General features: G+C 39.5%; 1 protein-coding gene across 10 annotated transcripts in view; it reads left to right on the forward strand.

Moving 5' to 3' along the window:
• SULF2 (sulfatase 2) overlaps window positions 1–18,729 on the forward strand; it is a 209,140-nt gene that overhangs the window by 61,798 nt on the left and 128,613 nt on the right. The gene's annotated exons all lie outside the window — the stretch shown is intronic.

Genomic DNA, 18,729 nt, shown 5'->3' on the forward strand with positions numbered 1-18,729 from the left:
TACATTAACAATACTGATTGAATGTTAATACTTCAGTCTTCAGATCTCCCTGTATCCTGTGATAAAGAATGCTGCTAAGAAATATCAATTTTATCCTCTAATTAATGCAAACAAAACCAAGGTTTTTAATGCTAAGAGCAAGTTAAAGAACATAAATAAAAATAGTAAGTATGCTTAAGTACTAAGGAGTTCTTGCATGTAAAATCTGCTTACCTGAATTTATCTGTTGTAGTGTTTTTACAAAAAAGTTACAGTATCCTTGATTTTTTTCCTGTTTGCCAAAATGATTGTCTCCTTAGCGCATATACAGTTGACTGTGTGTGCTTCATTTGTTTATCTACTTTTGCCTTTTCACAAAACAACTATTAATCTTTTAAGAGATTGTCCTTTTTTATCTTGTCCTAGACCAGCTGCAGTTTCTGTAGATAAGGCCAATGATGTACAGTACTAGCAAAATCTGAGCCCTCGTTCATCATGTGCAATGTATGTGTTCATCATTGGTGTCACCTCAATAGACACAGGAATGTGCTGTGTTTCCTGGGAGTAAAAGAGAAAAGGAACAAATATTTAGAAAGCTGATTTGCTTGCAACTCCCCTTTCCAGTTTGCTGGGTTTGTTTCTCAAAGCATGCTGCAAAATATAATTTAAATGGTTTTGAAAAGCAATACTTCGCTGACATTAATAATCTCTTAGGATGAAATTCACTCCTGTGCTGAGAATTAGTACAAGACTGCTGAAATCCCACTTCAGACCCTTTACAGAGGGCATAAGGGGTGCACAGACCATGTGCTGACTCTATGCACAGAGGCAGATTTCACCTTTAGTGCTCATCGGGTTTCACGTGCAAAGTAGATTGCGATCCAGACAGTACTGGGATGAAGACCTCCAATGGTGCTGTAAGAAGTGGCTTTGATCCAGCAGTTGATGCAGTTAGTAGAGAGTCAGTGGCCATACTTAATGCTAAAGACCACTGTGATTCTCCAGGTGCAGTTTTGAGGAGTTACATGTTAACTGATGATTCTGGCAGCTCAGTCATTTAAAACGTGATGACACTTTTCACATGAATTAGAGTGGGTCTTGATGTCCTGGCTCAATTTGAATTGGGGTGATTACATGATGCTGTCTAAAATTCCACTCTTGTTTCCTTTGAATGTCCTGAACTATTGTGTCACTTTGCTATGATGTGTTAAATCACTGACCTTGAAATGGTAAGGAAAACAACAGGAAAAGAAATTCAGCTAATTTTCATGTTTTAAATCAGTTGTAGCTGCCACCTGTCCTCGAAAAGGTGGCTGCAATCCAGCAATGAGTGAAGTGATCCAGATATATAGAAAAATCCTTTTGTGAAATATGTTCAATCCTTTAAATATTTGAATGAAAGGTGCTTATATATGGATGGAGATTTGTTTCTGATCCTGCACCACTGCAGTCAGACAGCTTTGCCATTGACTCCAATTGGCTCAGAATCAGTCTATAAACCTTCATTATCACTTATGCATTAGTTGTTTTATTTATTTGTCAGAAGTGTTGTGTTGGTTCTTGATATAGAGAGTGGGACCCTGTGCTGTGCCTGTAAGAGACGTAGTCCAGTGGGAGAGAGGGGTGAAGTGGCTTTAAGCCTCCTTTGCACCATCCCAATTCTTAACTATTCCTCCAGGGTTGAGCAGCCTCTGTCATGACTTAGGCAGCTGCCCAGGGATGTTTATGGGCAGCAGCACTGTGTTGTGGCTCCACCTCCTTCCACACCCAACACACACTCCTTCTTATCCCAACCCTGTGCCTGGAACATTGTTGATGCTGGTTTTTGTGAAGGGGTACTCAGAAGACCGTCTGTGTCTGTCTTCCATACTTGTTTTGCTGGGAAATTGTCCTCTGGCCAGATTTGTGGGTTTTAGATCCTCTCGATGCTGCTATGGCCCTTTCATTTAGTGTACAGGGACTGAAGTGAGGGTGAGAAACTCAGTCTTTCAGATGTCCTATCAAATATCCTAGTAAATATGGTGAAGTACCTTACTCTAGATGCAATGCCTTCATCATCAGGATACCTGAACATTGACAGTTTTTGAAATCATAACCACTGAAGGTATGGATGGCTACTTAATAAGCTAAATGTGTGCCTGAACTGAGGCATGACTTTTATTTTAGATTAATTCAGGAATACACATCGTGAAAGAGAAAATGTGCTTAACACTTATTTCTGGTGATCATTAACCTTTAAAAGGTTGCTTTATTGTCCTGTGAGAATTCTCCTACACTGGAGAGGAATGATAAATACAATAAACAGACCTGATCCAGCCCCTGAACTGAAAAATTTATGGAATACTAATAGTCATGAACATCAATGGTAAAGCCCACCCACTTACCCCATGGAATATATATTTTAGTACATGCTGCATGATTTAGCTCACAAATGGGCTATCGGCTACCCCTTTAAAACAGTAAATAAATAAAAACCCCGCTGCTTACTGAGTTTTGTGGAAAGCTCCATAAAGTTGTGGCAATCCACAAAGAGTATAATAATGAAATATACATATAGATTATTATCGTTATCCATTATCTCACTTTTACCTAAAAGCCACACTTCCACTTCCAAATGTGGAGTGAGAAACTACAGGACCTTCTTCATTACATGACTTCACTCAGGAAAATCCTGGCTCCATTAAAGTAATTAGTTTTGTCATTGACCTCAGTAAAACCTGTATTTGTCCCTGGGAAAGTTCAAGAAGAGAAGAAAGAAAGGTAATCAGACCAAAGTTAATAGCCTTTAAACCGGCAACCAAAGATGCATCTCAGTGAGACTGCAGGTATCTTTTGAGCATTCTCTTTAATAAAAAAAAACAAACAAACAAACAAAAAAAAACCGAAAGTACTTTTTTTCCCATAACTTTTTCAGAAAGAGAAGGGGGAATGGGAAAGACATGTCCCATCTCCAGAGCTTTAATTTAGTTAGTTTAGATGGCACCCTATGCCATCTAGTGACTTCATTTCAGGACAATTAAACTTTTTGGTGCTTTTACCTTTTAAAGGTGTATCTCTTTGGAATTCGCAAGTTGGAAACCAGAGCTATGAATACACAAATTGCTTTATGCAGTGCATAATTACCTGGACTGAAACAGGTAAATACTTTCCTCATAAATTGTGTCTAAACTCTGATTCAAGTAAAGAAAAGCAAATGCTATTTTGCCTTGTGAAGTGCACAAAAATTCAAAATGCTGGTTGAATTTAGATTATGTTACTAGGGTTGCTGAAGCATTGTAAATTTTAAAATAAATAGGTTACAACCTATTTGCCTATGCTTCATTTAAAAAAAAAATCACCACCTGTTACAGGCTTTAGCATATCTCAGGATAAGAAAAGGACCATAATTTACTTTGGTTGTTCCTTACAATAAATATTGTTTACTTTAGGAGTTGTATGTTCCATTCCACTATGTCTAGACAGCATGTGTATTGCTGTAATTGTGCTTATTAAAATCATGATTATTTAATTTATAGCATTTTCATTGTCATGCTATAAAACTTTCAGTCCATCTCCCTGTTATAAAATACACTTTTCTTTAACTCGTCTGACATCAAACTGAGGATTTTATAAGAACAGTGAAAGATTTCTGTATTTCTCTGTTTGCACCATTATTTCATTGGGATAGCAGACTTATCGCTGTTACTTCGTATTATAGGAATAACTATATAAATATTGAATGGGGAGGCATGTGAACAGTAAGTAATTCAAAACTTAAACGTATTAAAAAAAACCCTAAAAAACCTATAAAGAGAGAGGGCCCGATTCTCTCCTGTCATTCACCTTGTTTTGTTATCCACACTCCCTCTACACAAGTATCAGATGCTATCCAGTCAGAATGGCAACATTTAATCCCACTGTGTGCTCATTTCACACAGGTGCAAATGATTTCTTATCTGTATGATATCTGTATGTTGCACGGAGAAGCCCCCAGTCAGGCCCTATTGTGTAAGCAACATACAGAGTTAGAGACAGTCCCTGCTCCAAAGAGCTTAAATTCTAAAGGACACAAGGCAGTGGGGACTTGGCTCATAATTTTGCTAACTGCAAAGTACTATATACACCACATATGATCTGTTTTTAAGACTTCCTCCTTCATAATAATTTTTTGAAAACCGAAGATTTTTGAGAGTCATAAGGTAAGTTTCAAATGCACTAAACTGACTGAGGTGCTCTCCTCCCCTCCCCCTGCAAAAAAAAAAAAAAAAAGCGTGACATTTTGCCCTATGCCAGTTCTGTGTCCCCCGTCGTCGTCGTCGTGTCCCCCCCCCCCCCCAGTGGGCTCCTTATCCCAGGCCCATTCTTGCCTTCCCAGTCCTAGTCTCCCCCTTTAGGCTTGCCATCAGAGTCCCAATCAACCCAACTCCCAGTCTCTCTTCCCCCATCCCACTTTGTCCCCAGATTTCTCACCCAGCCAGTTCCAGTTTCCCCTTCTTGGCTCCTTGATTATTTCTCTCCCTTGCCCCCCATCTCGGCTCCCATCCTAGTCTCCCTTTCCAGGGTCTTACTGCAATCTCATGCTTCTCACCTTATCTCCCCCGTCCTGGCTACTTGTTCCAAACTTTGTCCTGCCACACCCTAGCCTCTTGTCTGATCTGTCTTTTCACCACCACCCCTAACATTTTCCCAAATATTGATTCCTAGTTCTAGTCTCCTTGTCCAGCCAATCCCAGTCTCCACACCCCTGCCCACCAGTCTTCCTCCCTCATCTGATCTCAGTGTTCCCCCCACCACCACTGTCTAGGCAGCTGGTGCCCCGTTTGCTCCTCATCCTTTCCCTCTTTGATTCCTGGTCCCAGTCTCCATGCCCTGTTCCAGTTTCTCTCTCCTTTCTCCCTACAGTCCCAGTCTCACCAGGCTCCTTGTCCAAAACTCCTCCTTTCCATGTCCCCTAGTCCAGATTTGTCCCCTCTGCACTGGAATTAGATGGCTTCCTCCACATGCTGGAGGGAAGGAGGTCAGTGAGAGCACAGGAGAGAGGCTCCCTGATCTCAGTTCCAGCGCCTGGTTCTACCATTACAAGGAAAGTCTGACTTTGCCCTGCTAGTCAAGAGCTGGAGAGAGCATGCTCAGTCCCTCTGTGCATATGGCCCATGAGCCGTCCTGCCATATGTAGGAGCTATGAAGGGTTGGAGCATGCACACCCTGATCAGCAATAAGTGCTGTCAGAGACTCAAGGGTGCTCAGTGAGGCTCATATCTTCAGAGATTTCTTCTGCTAAAATCGAAGTCTCTATTGAGCGTGTGTGAACTGCAACTTTTATGGCTTATAACATGGCTGAATTTGGGGGGATATTCATGAGGACTGCCAAAGGCACTGGCACCATCTGTCAAATTCCAAGTCCCTATTCCAAAACATGGGGACAGTGCAGCTGTTCAGCTGAAAGATCAACAGAATTTAACATGGGCAAATCAATGTAATAGCTTGATTCTTAGAAATGACTGAACCACTGTGGTTCCAATTTTTTAAAAGCAAACCAAAACAAACCACAGTCTGAGTCAGACACCAAGTGCGGAATGTTTCAGCCAAAAGGTTAAAGTTTTTGGCAAAGTTATAAACTGAAAACATGGTCTTATAATGAAAAGTTGCAGCCTCAATAATAGGCAATATTATCAGCCTTGCCTCTAATAAAACTCCATGCCACAATGCCACAGTGTGGTCAAAGTGCTTCTAATAACTGGAGAAAGGAAAGAGGCCATATTACCCTTCTAGCTCCTTCTGCCTGTGGCTAAATTGTCACAACTTTTACTTAGCCTGTGCAGGGGAGTGAGGGTGGATAAGCTTTTTCCCTCCCTCCTTTCTCAATTATTCCCTCGGTTGGCCCAGCTCAGATTATGACTTTACCTGTTGTGCGGAGAATAGGGGCTGCTCACTCCACTGTGAGCACCTGGTCAGGGGATTGGGAATAGCTCTTGTTCTGTAGGCCATAATAGCTAACCCTGTGCCTGGGTGGTATAAACTGCTCAATGACAAGGGGGGAAATTAAGTTCCCACTCCCTTCTGTTCGTTCTCCCTCTCCATCCTGCAGCAAGGGGGAAACGGGGCAGGAATTGACTCTGAGTGACCATTCATTTTCTTCTCTGCTCTTGAGGCAGTGCAGCTATGGACCACCTCTTACTCAGAGTTACAGCCCAGCCCTGTGTCTCTAATGTTCACATCTTGTAATTTTTTATTTTATTTTTTTACTGCAGCAGTGTAGCAGCTGTAAAAAGAGAGAAACCAAAACTTCAACAATAGGCAAAAATGGTAAATGGTGTTTATTGGTTAATCAGTTTATATATTTTGTATCCGTGTAAGTAGATTGCTGCATGCGATTGATCATATTGCTTGTAAAAAGTAGCATGGACACGTAGTAAAACCAAGGGAAAAAGAGGACTACTAAAGTGAAACCAGGAGTTGGCTATAAACTGTGTACATCCTTCTCTGATTGCTCAGACCAGTTACTTAGTGTGGTAGTTAATTTTTACAGCTTGCAGCCATGCTGCCTCAGCCTGTGTGATCTTGTCAGATATCAAAACAATGGTTGGCCTCGTCAGCCCAATGCTAAGGTCACTATGCTACAGAAAGTAGCATCTTTGAGGAAGAGATGCATAATAGAGGTCTTGTCCACTCGGTATTCATTTAAAGTCCCATGTTTTCTTTCACTGGAGTAGGGAGGTTAGCTCTACTCTTGTGGCTAGATTCCAACAAGATTAGTTAGAATCTGCTTTCTTAAATTCCCTCTCCAGTTTCAATTGGACACATTATTCTTCCCTTGTCCTAAACTGTTGGTGTTGCTTTGTGCAGAAGTTCTTGCTGAGAAAATGTTTATTCCCTCTGTGAATCCTTTTAGGTCCTTTTGGGATATAAGGCTCTATGTAAATGAGATTACTAGTAAATAATTAAGTTTTCTTATTTTCTTTCCCTAGAAACCACCATCATATGTTGTTCACATAATTTAATAATTGTTTTGATTTGGTAGCATTGTTGTGAAATGAGTTAGAAATCCACTAATGAATAATTACTAAAAAAAAATTGAACTCACTCAAACATCCAAGTTGAGTGAGTTTCTGCATATATGGTTCATGCTTTGCAGCACACAAGAAGCAACAGCTATTGATGACTATACAAGTGCAACATGGCTTAATCAGGATGAACAAAATGTGATTCATATAGGAAGCATGCTATTTTTGAATACTTATGCTGACTTGAATCCCTTGTGAATTAAACCATTTTATACACAAAAAGGTAAAAGGCCTTCTAATCTTCCTTTTGAATGAGCCATGAAATGGGATCCATGAACTGCCTGAAGTGTGAAGAGATTAGCATGGCTTGTTTCCAAGATTTTTTTTAAGGCGATATTAGAAAAATTGAACTTGTTGCGGGCCTATGGGGGCTGTAATAATTTTCTATAAAACAACATAATATATATTTGAAAATATCTCTCTTTCATGGTCTCATTGAAAGTCTTCAAAGCTAAAGTACTTTTTGAAAGTACTATTGAAACATGTTCCTTTGCAAATGTTCTATGTACTTGGCCAGAAGGAACCACCTTTAAGTAGAAGCCCAAGGCAGTCAGTTCACTATGTTAAGTATCTGTAGTCAAAGCTCTTTCTTCAGCAAAGACTGGCAAATGTTCACGTAGAGCGGAGATGAGCTCTGAACCTAAAAGAGACGGCAATGAAAACAACAGCTCAACAGATCATATGCAGTTTCTATGAGAGAAATTCCCATTACTTCAGCAAACGAGAATAGTTAAAGTGAGCTGTAAAACTTGCATTAAATAAATACATTTTGTTTTAAGATCGTAAACCAGGGACAAAACAAATGTGCATGGATGTAAGTTGCAAGATATGCAAACAACTATGGTGGATCCACCTAGTTTATTATTCTTTTTGCCATATTGATCTCCTATGCAACACTAATTTAAACCCTTTTTCCTGGATTACGTGATTTATCTGTAATAATCATCTCACATAATTGACGATTCTGTTGTGTTCCTTAAAACTGTATTTGTAGAATTCTAAATCTTGTGCTTTTCCAATGCCTCTCAAAAATGTTTAAAAAAAAAGGTTTTCACAATTTATAATGTACATTTTCAAAGAAGCTAGCTGCTTCTATGGTGACTTGGTTTAAATTTACAAATTGAAACAAAGTAGGTGAATTGTAGTCACAGTAACCACTGTGGACTCAATTCTCTGTAGTGCTAACAAATTGCATCTCCTATTCTTCATCTGCATTTGTGGGTGCTCAGTACTTCTGAAAAGTACATTCCAAAAGCACCGTTCTCAGTCAGTGTCGGTGTACATAATGCTCCTGCTCTGATGCTAGAACTGGTGTCACGGTGGCTTAGTTTAGTTTACTGCTCTCTGCAAGTGTACACCTACAATACCAGTGATGCTGTTATAAAACAAGATCCTTAACCCTCTGTATGCTTGGTCTGCTGAAGCAGCAGGATTTGGAAAAGCTGTCATTGGTATGGGATCTTGGGATTACCCCAATAGGAATAGTAGAGAAGTAAGGAGTGTACAAACCCAGTTTATAGCAAACTTTATGAATTAAAGCAATTGTGTTATGATTCATTGGAGTGTACCTATAAAAATAACAGGCGAGACTGCACATGTCCACTTAAAGTGCAAACTTTCTTGGGCGGAGAACCTCTCACTTTTTTCTTTTTCTTTTAGCTTGTATGAACAGTACCTAATACAATGGGGGCCTGATCTCTGTTTGGGGTCCCTAAGCACTATCATGATACAAATGATGATAGTCCCTAGTTACTGTAATACCTGTGTTGAGTGCTGATTAATTGTGAAAGTGGACAGTGCTGAACACCAATCCCTTCGTCATGTAGAACTCTCCTACCATGCATTGGACAATCTTACACACACAGTTTAACAGACAGTTAACTTGAACTGTGAACTACTTTTTCTTGGTGTTTTGGAGGAGAAAAGAGTTCTTTGGGGCCCAAGGTGACAAGCGGCCTTTTAAAACCATCTAAAATGGGGGGAAAGGGAGGGATTGTTCTGCTTCTGCAAAGTTATTTGGATGTAAAAGCAAAATCATCATACCACTATAAAGGATTTGAGGAATAAATAGTGTGTACACACCCTCCCCCATTAGATCACATGCTTTCTCCTAATTTATTTTTCATAATATTTTACAGTTGCTGATGTTGGAACTCTTGTTGATTACACTCCTTGGTGTTGGTCTACAGAAAACAAGTTGTTCTTTGTGGGCACAGAAACCTCTTGTACTATGTTAATTGGCACCTGTTTGTTGACCAGAGTCAGAATCTCAGCTGGTGCAACTTGATGTAGCTCTACTGAACTCAATATATGTATGCCTATTTACCCCAGCTAAGAATCTGGCTAAAGATTTTTATATTGGAAAAAATATTTCAAATAACTCATTGATATAGCTTTTTTTGTAAAATGGTAACAAGTTGTCATTTCCGGACTGGGAAATTATAAGGTAAGGAAATGACACAGCCTTCAGTGAGCCAGCTACAGTGTATAGGGTAAAGGCTAAAGCTATATCTTTCCAGAATACTTCTCAACTGTTCCTTATTATTAAAGACCTTTCTTGTTTAAGAACCATGGACCACATCATCTTCAAACACAGAATCACAGAACTGTAGGTATCGTCATGACCCATGGGTCTCAGACTCAGGCCTGCAGGGTTCATGGGAGCAACCAATTCAACTCTTCACCTGGCAAACCTGCTGACAGTAGCTTTGCTGGGACCCGTGAAACCCACCCCCAGTATGAGGTTTTGGCCCTGAAGTCCGAGTGGTGGAGGCCCAGAGTGGCTGAGTTGCCCGCTGGCCTTCCTTAAGTCAGCAGCAGGAACTGGAAGCTGTCCAAACAACTGGGTTCCACTCTGCTCTAGACTGTGTGCCTTGTGCTTCTTGCTTCTGCTCTCCCTGCTTGACTCCTGGTATCTGCCTCGTGGTTCTGATCTCTAGTTTGTCTCCTGCCTCTGACCACCTGGTATTGTGACCCAGCCAACTTTTGACTTCTGTCTTGTGACAGCAAATTCTGACCCAGCCATAACAGTAGGTCTGGAAGGGACCTCAAGAGGTCATCAGGTTCTGCACTGACTCAGGACCAAATAAACCTAGACCATCCCTGACACGTGTTTGTCCAACCTGTTCTAAAGAACTTCCGATGATGAGGATTCCACAACTTCCATTAGAAGCCCATTCCAGAGCTTAACTACCTTTATAGTTCGAAAGCTTTTCCTAATATCTAACATAAATCTCCCTTGCTGTAGATTAAGCCCATTTATTCTTGTCCTTCCTTCAGCAGCCATGGAGAACAATTGATCACTGTGCTCTCTCTGTAATAGTCCTTAACATAAGGCTGCTATTAGGTCCCCCCTCCATCTACTTTTCTCAAGACTAAACATGTCCGGTTCTTTCAGCTTTTCCTCATTTTTGTTGCTCTCCTTTGGACTGTCTCCAATTTATCCTCATCTTTCCTAAAGTGTGGCACCCAGAAGATCAGTCTGTTTACCTTTTGTTTAGATTTTTGCTGATTACCTGAGCTACGTTTATTTAGACAAGCTGTTCATGTTCCCACCACTCCCCACAGCTTGATTTTCTGGGTCTCTTTGTCTTTGTATTTCTATTGTTTCTATCACTGTGATATTAGAATTGTCTGGCAATGCTATAACATGTAATTTTTGACATTACACTGGTATAAGACAACGATATCACAAACGGGTTTGCTATTTTCCTGCTGAGCTAAAGTGAAAGAAAACAGTGCAGTGTGGATGTTCTTGGAGTGGAGTCAGGGATGTTGCCTTTTCACTGTTCTAACCACCAGGAGCAACTATAGAAAGGGGATGTGACTTGCCGGCCTGGAAGCATGGCCATACCTCCTCACTTCCCTTCATGTATGCTGCAGTTAACGATGCTTGTTAAAATAACACATGCTGCTCCTCTTCTAGGTGAATTATATAGTGCGGTTTGTCCTCTGTCCCCCAAGCTTATCAGAGAGATGCTGATCTGCACCCACATGATGTCTTTAGGACCCATCTTTGCTTTCCTCTTGTTTTAGCTCAAACCCATAAGGGGAAGACTTTCCCATCAAAACTAAACAAAATGAGCCACTAATGCTGGGGCAGCTCGGTTTTCAGAGATACGAGAGGAACTTTGTATGACTTCCCTTTTGTGTAGAAGGATTTTGTTAGAGTATTAAATTTCATGTGATGCTGCATTTGGGGCATAACTGAAAACAGGCCCAAAGTGGAAAATATTGATACATTCGGATCTGGTATTTCTTTCGGGATCTTAGTTACTTTTCAAGGATGGTAAATGAGAATATCCTTACCATCAGTCTTTTTTTGATCTGTTCATTTTTATCTGATTTATAAATTTGGTTCAAAACTAATATAAAGTGACAAAATCAATTAACTAAAGTGGTTATCAGGCCACATATCTATGGGAAAAAATCATATGGGTGAATTTTTTATTTATAAGTTTTCTTAATGTCCTAATGGAATTCAACTTTTAAGATTAATAATTAATATTGATTTTTTTTTCTTAGGCATTTTTTACTGAGAAATTATCTTGAAATGAATCTTGATTCATGTCTGGTCTTTTCAGTAGATTAAAACACAAACAAATAGTTTTGATTCCAAAATATTGTGTGAAATTAAATATTGATTGGTATTCTGTATTATGTCTGTGCCTTGTTGTTGGGCAAGGAACACACAAGCCTCTTTTTAAAAGACAACGTGTTTATCCCAGAAATATTATATGGTACAACAGGTCTCCCTTGAGCTGAAATCTCCCTGCAGTACTAAGTGGTAACAGTGCATGAAGGATGCAATGTCAGCTTGTTCTTTGAATTTCTCTGGGTTTTGTTTGCTTGTAAGAGTGGGCAAGGGAGGTTGTCCTCACATTAAAGTGTAAACATTCTTTTCTTAAAACTATTTAATCATTTGAGATCCTACATTTAGTAACCAACTATGTGCTGGATTCTTATTTCAGTTATTCCAGTCCAAGTTCCCTGACATTCGTGGAGTTCCTTAGTATTTACATTGAAGCGAACAGAGAGCAGAATTTGAATTCCATATTTGGAAATCAATTTCACTTTCCCTTACATTCTGCATCCTGAGATCAGTGCTCTGTTTACTCAGCAATATGTGACAAAATCCAAACACCTAACATAAGGGATGTTCTCAAGACTTCTATCCATTTTCCCACCTCGCTTGAAGTCTTTTGCAGCCTGGGGCCATCTATCGTATAAAGCCAAGCCCAAACAATATCCCTTTTCCACCAACATTAGCTTTTATTATCTGCCTACTTCCTCAAATTCCTGAATAAGTAGATCGGCTACGCAGTGTGCCATGAAGGTCAACAAATTCAGGCCATTTTGGGCCGGGATGGGAGTTAGCTTACAAAGCTTGCCATGCATGACATCTCTCTTTGTTCTGGATGAGCTCCAGTTTGAGCATCTTTGCTGACTGCAGCTGTGGTGGTATGAGATGTAGATAAGAATCACCAAGTTTAGACTGTTAGCCATCTCAGTGGGATGGCCAATGTGCAGCAATTCCTTCGTCTTTTTTTTTTTTTTTTTAATTCTTTAAACAAATTTTCCTTCCTTGATGAGTAACTTGTCTGTTTACCGCAGTGGGAAGGACAATTCTGTAATGGACGTTTTGTTTCTATTTTTTTTTATTTGTAGATTAGCCTCTAAATTAGAATTTGTGGCAGTAATTATATTTGTCAGTAATAACATTATCATTGGAAACTTCAGATGGAAGTATCCAACCATAGAAGACAAGGCCACCTGTTGAACAGTTTGCATGAATATTTTGCTTAGGGCCATGTGGATTATGACAATATATATTGAAGAGTTTTGAAATTGTGCCTTTGGTGACTTCAGTGCAAAATGTTATAACAACTCATGTTTTATAAATGCAAAGTACATGAAAATTTGCATTTTCACATGATAAAGATTACGTTTTGTACTGAAACAAGTATTTCAGTCCAAACCAGGACCTTTTTCCCTGACGTTATTTAACACACACACAAAAACCTTGCCATATTATTGTGAAAAATATAGTTCCATTTTTTTCGTGAAAATTGAACTAATTTCACAAAATGGAACAAAGTGAGGAAATTTCAACTTCTAAGGCTTTCAGAGTGAATATTTTCAGTGGGCCAGATTTTTGCGGTAGCCAGAATTGTTACCCTGGAGGTCAAGGAAAGCATTTACGCAGCCATTGAGCTTGTTCGTAATCAAATGCAGAGCACTGCAAAATTCACTAATCAAAATAAGTGTTTAGAATGCCAACAGCTGCTAGTAAGAGAAGCAGTGAATTACTTTATTGATGTTCCAGTGTAAGGAATTTGGAGCATGTAGGACTCATTTCTGCTTCAGCTACAAGCTTTGGCAGTAATGTAGAGGTTATGCTCAGTCTTTCAGAAACTAAAGAAATATAATAAAGCAGATTTAAGTTTTTGACATAAAACAATGTTAAGTGCTTTTCTTTGGTGAAGTAGTTGTTATTGAGCTAACGCTGATTGAAAGAAGAAAAAAACCATTGCTTAGTAGCTCACAAGTGTTTAGAGACAGAGCTAATGTGGGTTTAATTTTAGATGGTTCAGAGGCACAAATCCACTGACCTTGTATGTTGCTTTCAGTAGAATTGCATTTTTTGTTATGATTGTTTCCTCAGCTGCCCTAGGAGTCTGGCTCCCTCTCTTTCGACAGGGAGCTTTAATGGAAGTCAGTGGTACATTTGGCTCTGGTTCTTGGCTCTTCTCCAGCCAAAAGTGCTGCTAGCAGGAGTGACCATCGTGAAGTGCAGCACTCCTGCATGAGCAAATTTAGCACAATTTTTCCTTAATATTTATATCAAACCTTTCTAAAAATGTATATTGTGTGTGTATATATAAAATTTATATATTCCTATATATTCTATTCTTCTTCACTTAAAAGTCAATAATTATCCTAGGAAAGATTGTGTTATGTTTAAAGGGGGACTGGTTGGCTTGGGGCAGGGAGGTAATGGTACATACTAACTTTTATCTGGGTTATCGGTTGGAATTTGGGCTCCTGGAAATCATTAACATCTCATGACTCTTTAACAACCAACATATATTAAATAAACAAACAAAAGCACCAAACCTACATTAAAAGAATGTTCTGCTTGTAAAATCAAACATTCATAATTAAGAAACACCATAATTAAGGTAGCCTAGGCAACTATAATTCAGCCCTCTTGTGCATATGCATTATGATAGTCCTCAATGACATGATTACATACTCTTTTGCTTTCACAAATACCCTTCCTCATTCAGTGCACAGGGTGAATGGTGCAACTGATAGCTATTAAGTTTTTCTTTTTATTCTCTGTATTCAATATGTAGCCATATGCCTTATTTATCTTACACAATTCTGCATTCAACACATGATTTGGATTATCAATTTCTTCATCAGTTTTTTGTCACTCATCACTGTATCACCTGGATGCTTCAAAAACACTAATAAATGTATCTTCACAGTAGGTGAGGTGGAATTGTACCCATTTCAAATATGGGGAATTGAAGCATGGAGAGGTTAAAGTCAAAAGTGTCAGTTAACTTTGGTGACAACCTGAGACTTCTAGGGCTTGATTCTTCCAGTGTACTTGGCTTTTTTTTATTATTATTATTTTTTAAAGCACTGTGTATGTTCATTGTCATTGACTTTACTTTCAGTTGAGTGTGCTCAGCATTTCTACAGATCAGGCCCTGGTTGTTTTGAGTTGAGCACCAGAAAATGAGGAAAACGTAATTAGTGGCAAAAGTACGAAAAGTTATTGGCTTTATTTAGTGGCTTAAAGTGACTTGCCCAGCATAACCTAGGAACTCTGAGGCAGATGCAGGGTGAGAATCCAGTTCTTCGGGGTGATACGGTTCCAGATGGGGAATTATTAGTTAAATTGGAAAAGATGAGGATTAATATGAAAATTGAAAGGTGGATAAGGAACTGGTTAAAGGGGACACTACAGCGGGTCATACTGAAAGGTGTAAACTACCAGGCTGGAGGGAGGTTACTTGTGGAGTTCATTCAGGGATCGGTCTTGGGACCAGTCTTATATAATCTTTTTATCATTGACCGTGGCACAAAATGTGGCAATGTGCTAAAAAGTTTGCGGATGACACAAAGTTGGGAGGTATTGCCAATACAGAGAAGGATCAGGATATCATGCAATAACATCTAGATGATCTTGTAAAGTGGAGTAATAGAAATAGGATGAAATTTAATAATGGAAAGTGCAAGATCATGCATTTAGGGACTAAAATCTACAATCTAGGGACGCCTCAGTTGGAAGTGACAGAGGAGGAGAAGGACCTGGGCGTATTGGTTGATCACAGGATAACTATGAGCTGCCAATGTCATGTGGCTGTGAAAAAAACTAATGGGGTCCTAGGATGCATCAGACAAGGTATTTCCAGTAGAGATAGGGAGGTGTTAGTAGCATTACACAAGGTGCTGGTGAGACCTCATTTGGAATATTGTGTGCAGTTCTGGTTCCCCATGTTTGAGAGATTAATCCAAACTGGAACAGAGTAGAGAAGGGCTATTAGGATGATCCATGGAATGGAATGGAAAACCTGCCTTATGAGAGGAGACTCAAAGAACCTTATCCACCCACTCCTGTAATAGACCCCTAACCTAAGACTGAGTTTCTCAAGTCCTTAAATCATGGTTTAAAGACTTCAAAATACAGAGAATCAAAGAACTTGGCTTGTTTAGCCTAACCAAAGAAGGTTGAGGAGAGAGATGATTGCTTTCTCTAAATACATCAGAAGGATAAATACCAAGGAGGGAGAGGAATTATTTAAATTCAGTGCCAATGTGGACACAAGAACAAATGGATATAAACTGCCCATCAGAAAGTTTAGACTTGAAATTAGACGAAGGCTTCTAACCATCAGAGGAGTGAAGTTCTGGAATAGCCTTCCAAGGAGAGCAGTGGGGGGCAAAAAACCTGGCTAGCTTCAAAACTGAGCTTGATAAATTTATGGAGGGGATGGTATGATGGGACAGCCTAATTTGGCAATTAAATGATCTTTGACTACTGGTGGTAAATATGCCAATGGCCTGTGATGGGACATTTGATGGGGTGGGCTCTGAGTTACTACAGAGAATTCTTTGTTGGGTGTCTGGCTGGTGAGTCTTGCCCGCATGCTCAGGTTCATATTTGGGGTCAGGAAGGAATTTTCCCGGGGGAAGATTGGCAGAGGCCTTGGGGTTTTTTAGCCTTCCTCTGTAGCATGGGGCATGGATCACTTGCTGGTGGATTCTGTATCTTGAAGTCTTTAAACCATGATCTGAGGACTTGAGTAACTCAGTCATAGGTTAGGGGTCTATTACAGGAGTGGGTGGGTAAGGTTCTGTGGCCTGCGTTGTGCAGGTGGTCAGACTAGATGATCATATTGGTCCCTTATGACCTTAAAGTCTATGCGTCTCTGAGATATTAAACTACCTTAACCAGGAGACCATCCTTTCTGTTCCTGCAATCCCCTGCTTCTTTCACTACATACATTGCAACTTCTGAAACAAGCAAGGGAGACTTTTAGACAACAGTCCCCTTTACTGCACAAGCTTAATTCCTCCCCCGAGCACCAATTATCCTGTGTATTCAACAAGGCAAATATCCTATTGAAAAAATAGTATGTAATTGGTATGTAATGAAATTAAAGATTGTATAATAACAAATATGCACAAGAGGGCTGAATTAAGGTTGCACTGGCAACCTTCTGGTGATTTCTAACTTTTCAATACTTTACTTCACACCCTTAGTGTTCATTTGACGTATGTTTCTCTTACCGTCATTTCTTGAGTTTTTTAAAATAACAGACTGGAAAAAAACAGAAATTCTGTAATGACCAGCATACGGATTATTAGCAGAGTTGGAACCTTTAGATCCAGAGCACTATATACTTCTCGAGCTAAGATAGTAGTTGTTGGTAACAGCAGTATGTTATCCTCAACGTGGGAGAGCTACTTGAGAAAGATGAAACATACACTTTGTCAGTGGATTTCACAGGCAGTTGCTGACAGGAGAGGACTGTTGGGACTCAAATTCTGGGTTCAAATTTCGGGTTCTGGAAGGGAGTGTGAACTAGTGGTTACAGAATCTTCTACCCCTTTGCCCTAGCATGCCCCCATTTTCCTCTGTTCCTTCTGGCTTTTTAGAGGTGATTAACAGCATAAGAAATCATCTCCTGATGGAGATCAAACAGGTTAAAGATATGCACAGTTTCAGCTCAGTGCCAGTAAATTTATGGAGCATTTCAGATTGGTTCTGGGGGTAGCATATAAGATATAGTTCACTAGAGACTAGTTGTGTACTCTTTCAAAGCTTCATTAGTAGGCACTTGGAGGCTGAATGATGATAGATGCATTGCAAGCCACAGTTAGAGTTGGTTTGCCTTCCCTTTCTTTTCATTTGCTACTACAGTATATCCTTAGAAAACCACATAATAATTAAAGAAAAGTAGGTAACTAATTGAAGATAGTTGGATCGAATTGCACCCTCTGTTGCACTTACACAGCCATGTCAATTTCAGTGTAATGCAGGGCAGAATTTGGACCAGATATGTATATTTAGTTCCATTGAAATAATGGTCATTGCTGAAGTGTCAGAGATTAATAATTATTACTGTTTGTGTGCAGTCCAAATCTTCCCCACCACCCCCATTTCTCTCACTCTCTCTCACTCTTACACATTAACTTCAAATCATTGGAAGAAATGCTAAAAAATAAAGTCTAGTTCTTCAAACCCATCCAATTTACATCCTTGAACGCAAATAGGTAGGTAGCCTTCAGTTAATACCTAACAGGGCTATGTCCTGCTACAGCTCCATACATGTTACTCTTTGTAATCAGTGGGAATTTGCTACTCAGATAGCAGCCAAGATATGGTCCTAATTCCTTTAAAAGGTGCTTTTGTTTGTTGGCTAGCAGCTTCTGTCAAACTCTTTTTATGGCCTCTTAATATCAATGATGCTGAACTTTTAACCTTCTGGGGGGCGAGAGAGTAAATTTATAACTGGACAAAATCAGACTTAAGTAAAAAAGGAATATTTAATAATGTTGTTGATCATTTGTTGAGAAAGACAGTATCCTTTGTTATTATACAGAAGAGAGATACCTAATCACTACTCCAAGGAGTTTACAATCTAAATTATCATACAAGACAGAATGTATAGAATATGCAGCAAGTAATTAGATGGTGTAAGTATTGCACCAGGATACAGGGTATAGGGCATTTAAAAAAAATAACACTTGTGTGGAGACGACAAAGAACAGTAGGCTTATGGACTAAGTATGTTTTGAGTAAGAATGTGCAGGAAACAAGGGTAAAAGCATGATATGTTGGACCAGGAAGATATTTCTAGGCAGAGGGAGCTCCATGAAGGAATGATGAAAACAAGAGTGGGAGAAGTTTGTCCAGAGGCCAGAAAGCGTCATGGTTTGGACAAAGTGGATTGGGAATAATAGGAGATGTAGGCAAGAAATGAGCTGAATAAAGAGTCCAGTAAAAAGGGAAGTTACTTAAAACTCTGTTCCCTTTACCAAAATGTTCTCCTGATCCCCAAAGGGTCAGCCACATCACCAAATCAATACTGGTTTGGATCTTACCCAAAATACCACGCTGCCAGCCAATCCTTTAGTATTTAAACCAAAGAAACAAACAAGAAGAGAGGTATTAAATTATCAAAGA

Source organism: Emydura macquarii, unplaced genomic scaffold (assembly GCF_026122565.2).
Source record: "Emydura macquarii macquarii isolate MOO-44397 ecotype Brisbane River unplaced genomic scaffold, CSIRO-AGI_Emac_v2 contig_1483, whole genome shotgun sequence".
NCBI lineage: Eukaryota > Metazoa > Chordata > Testudines > Chelidae > Emydura > Emydura macquarii.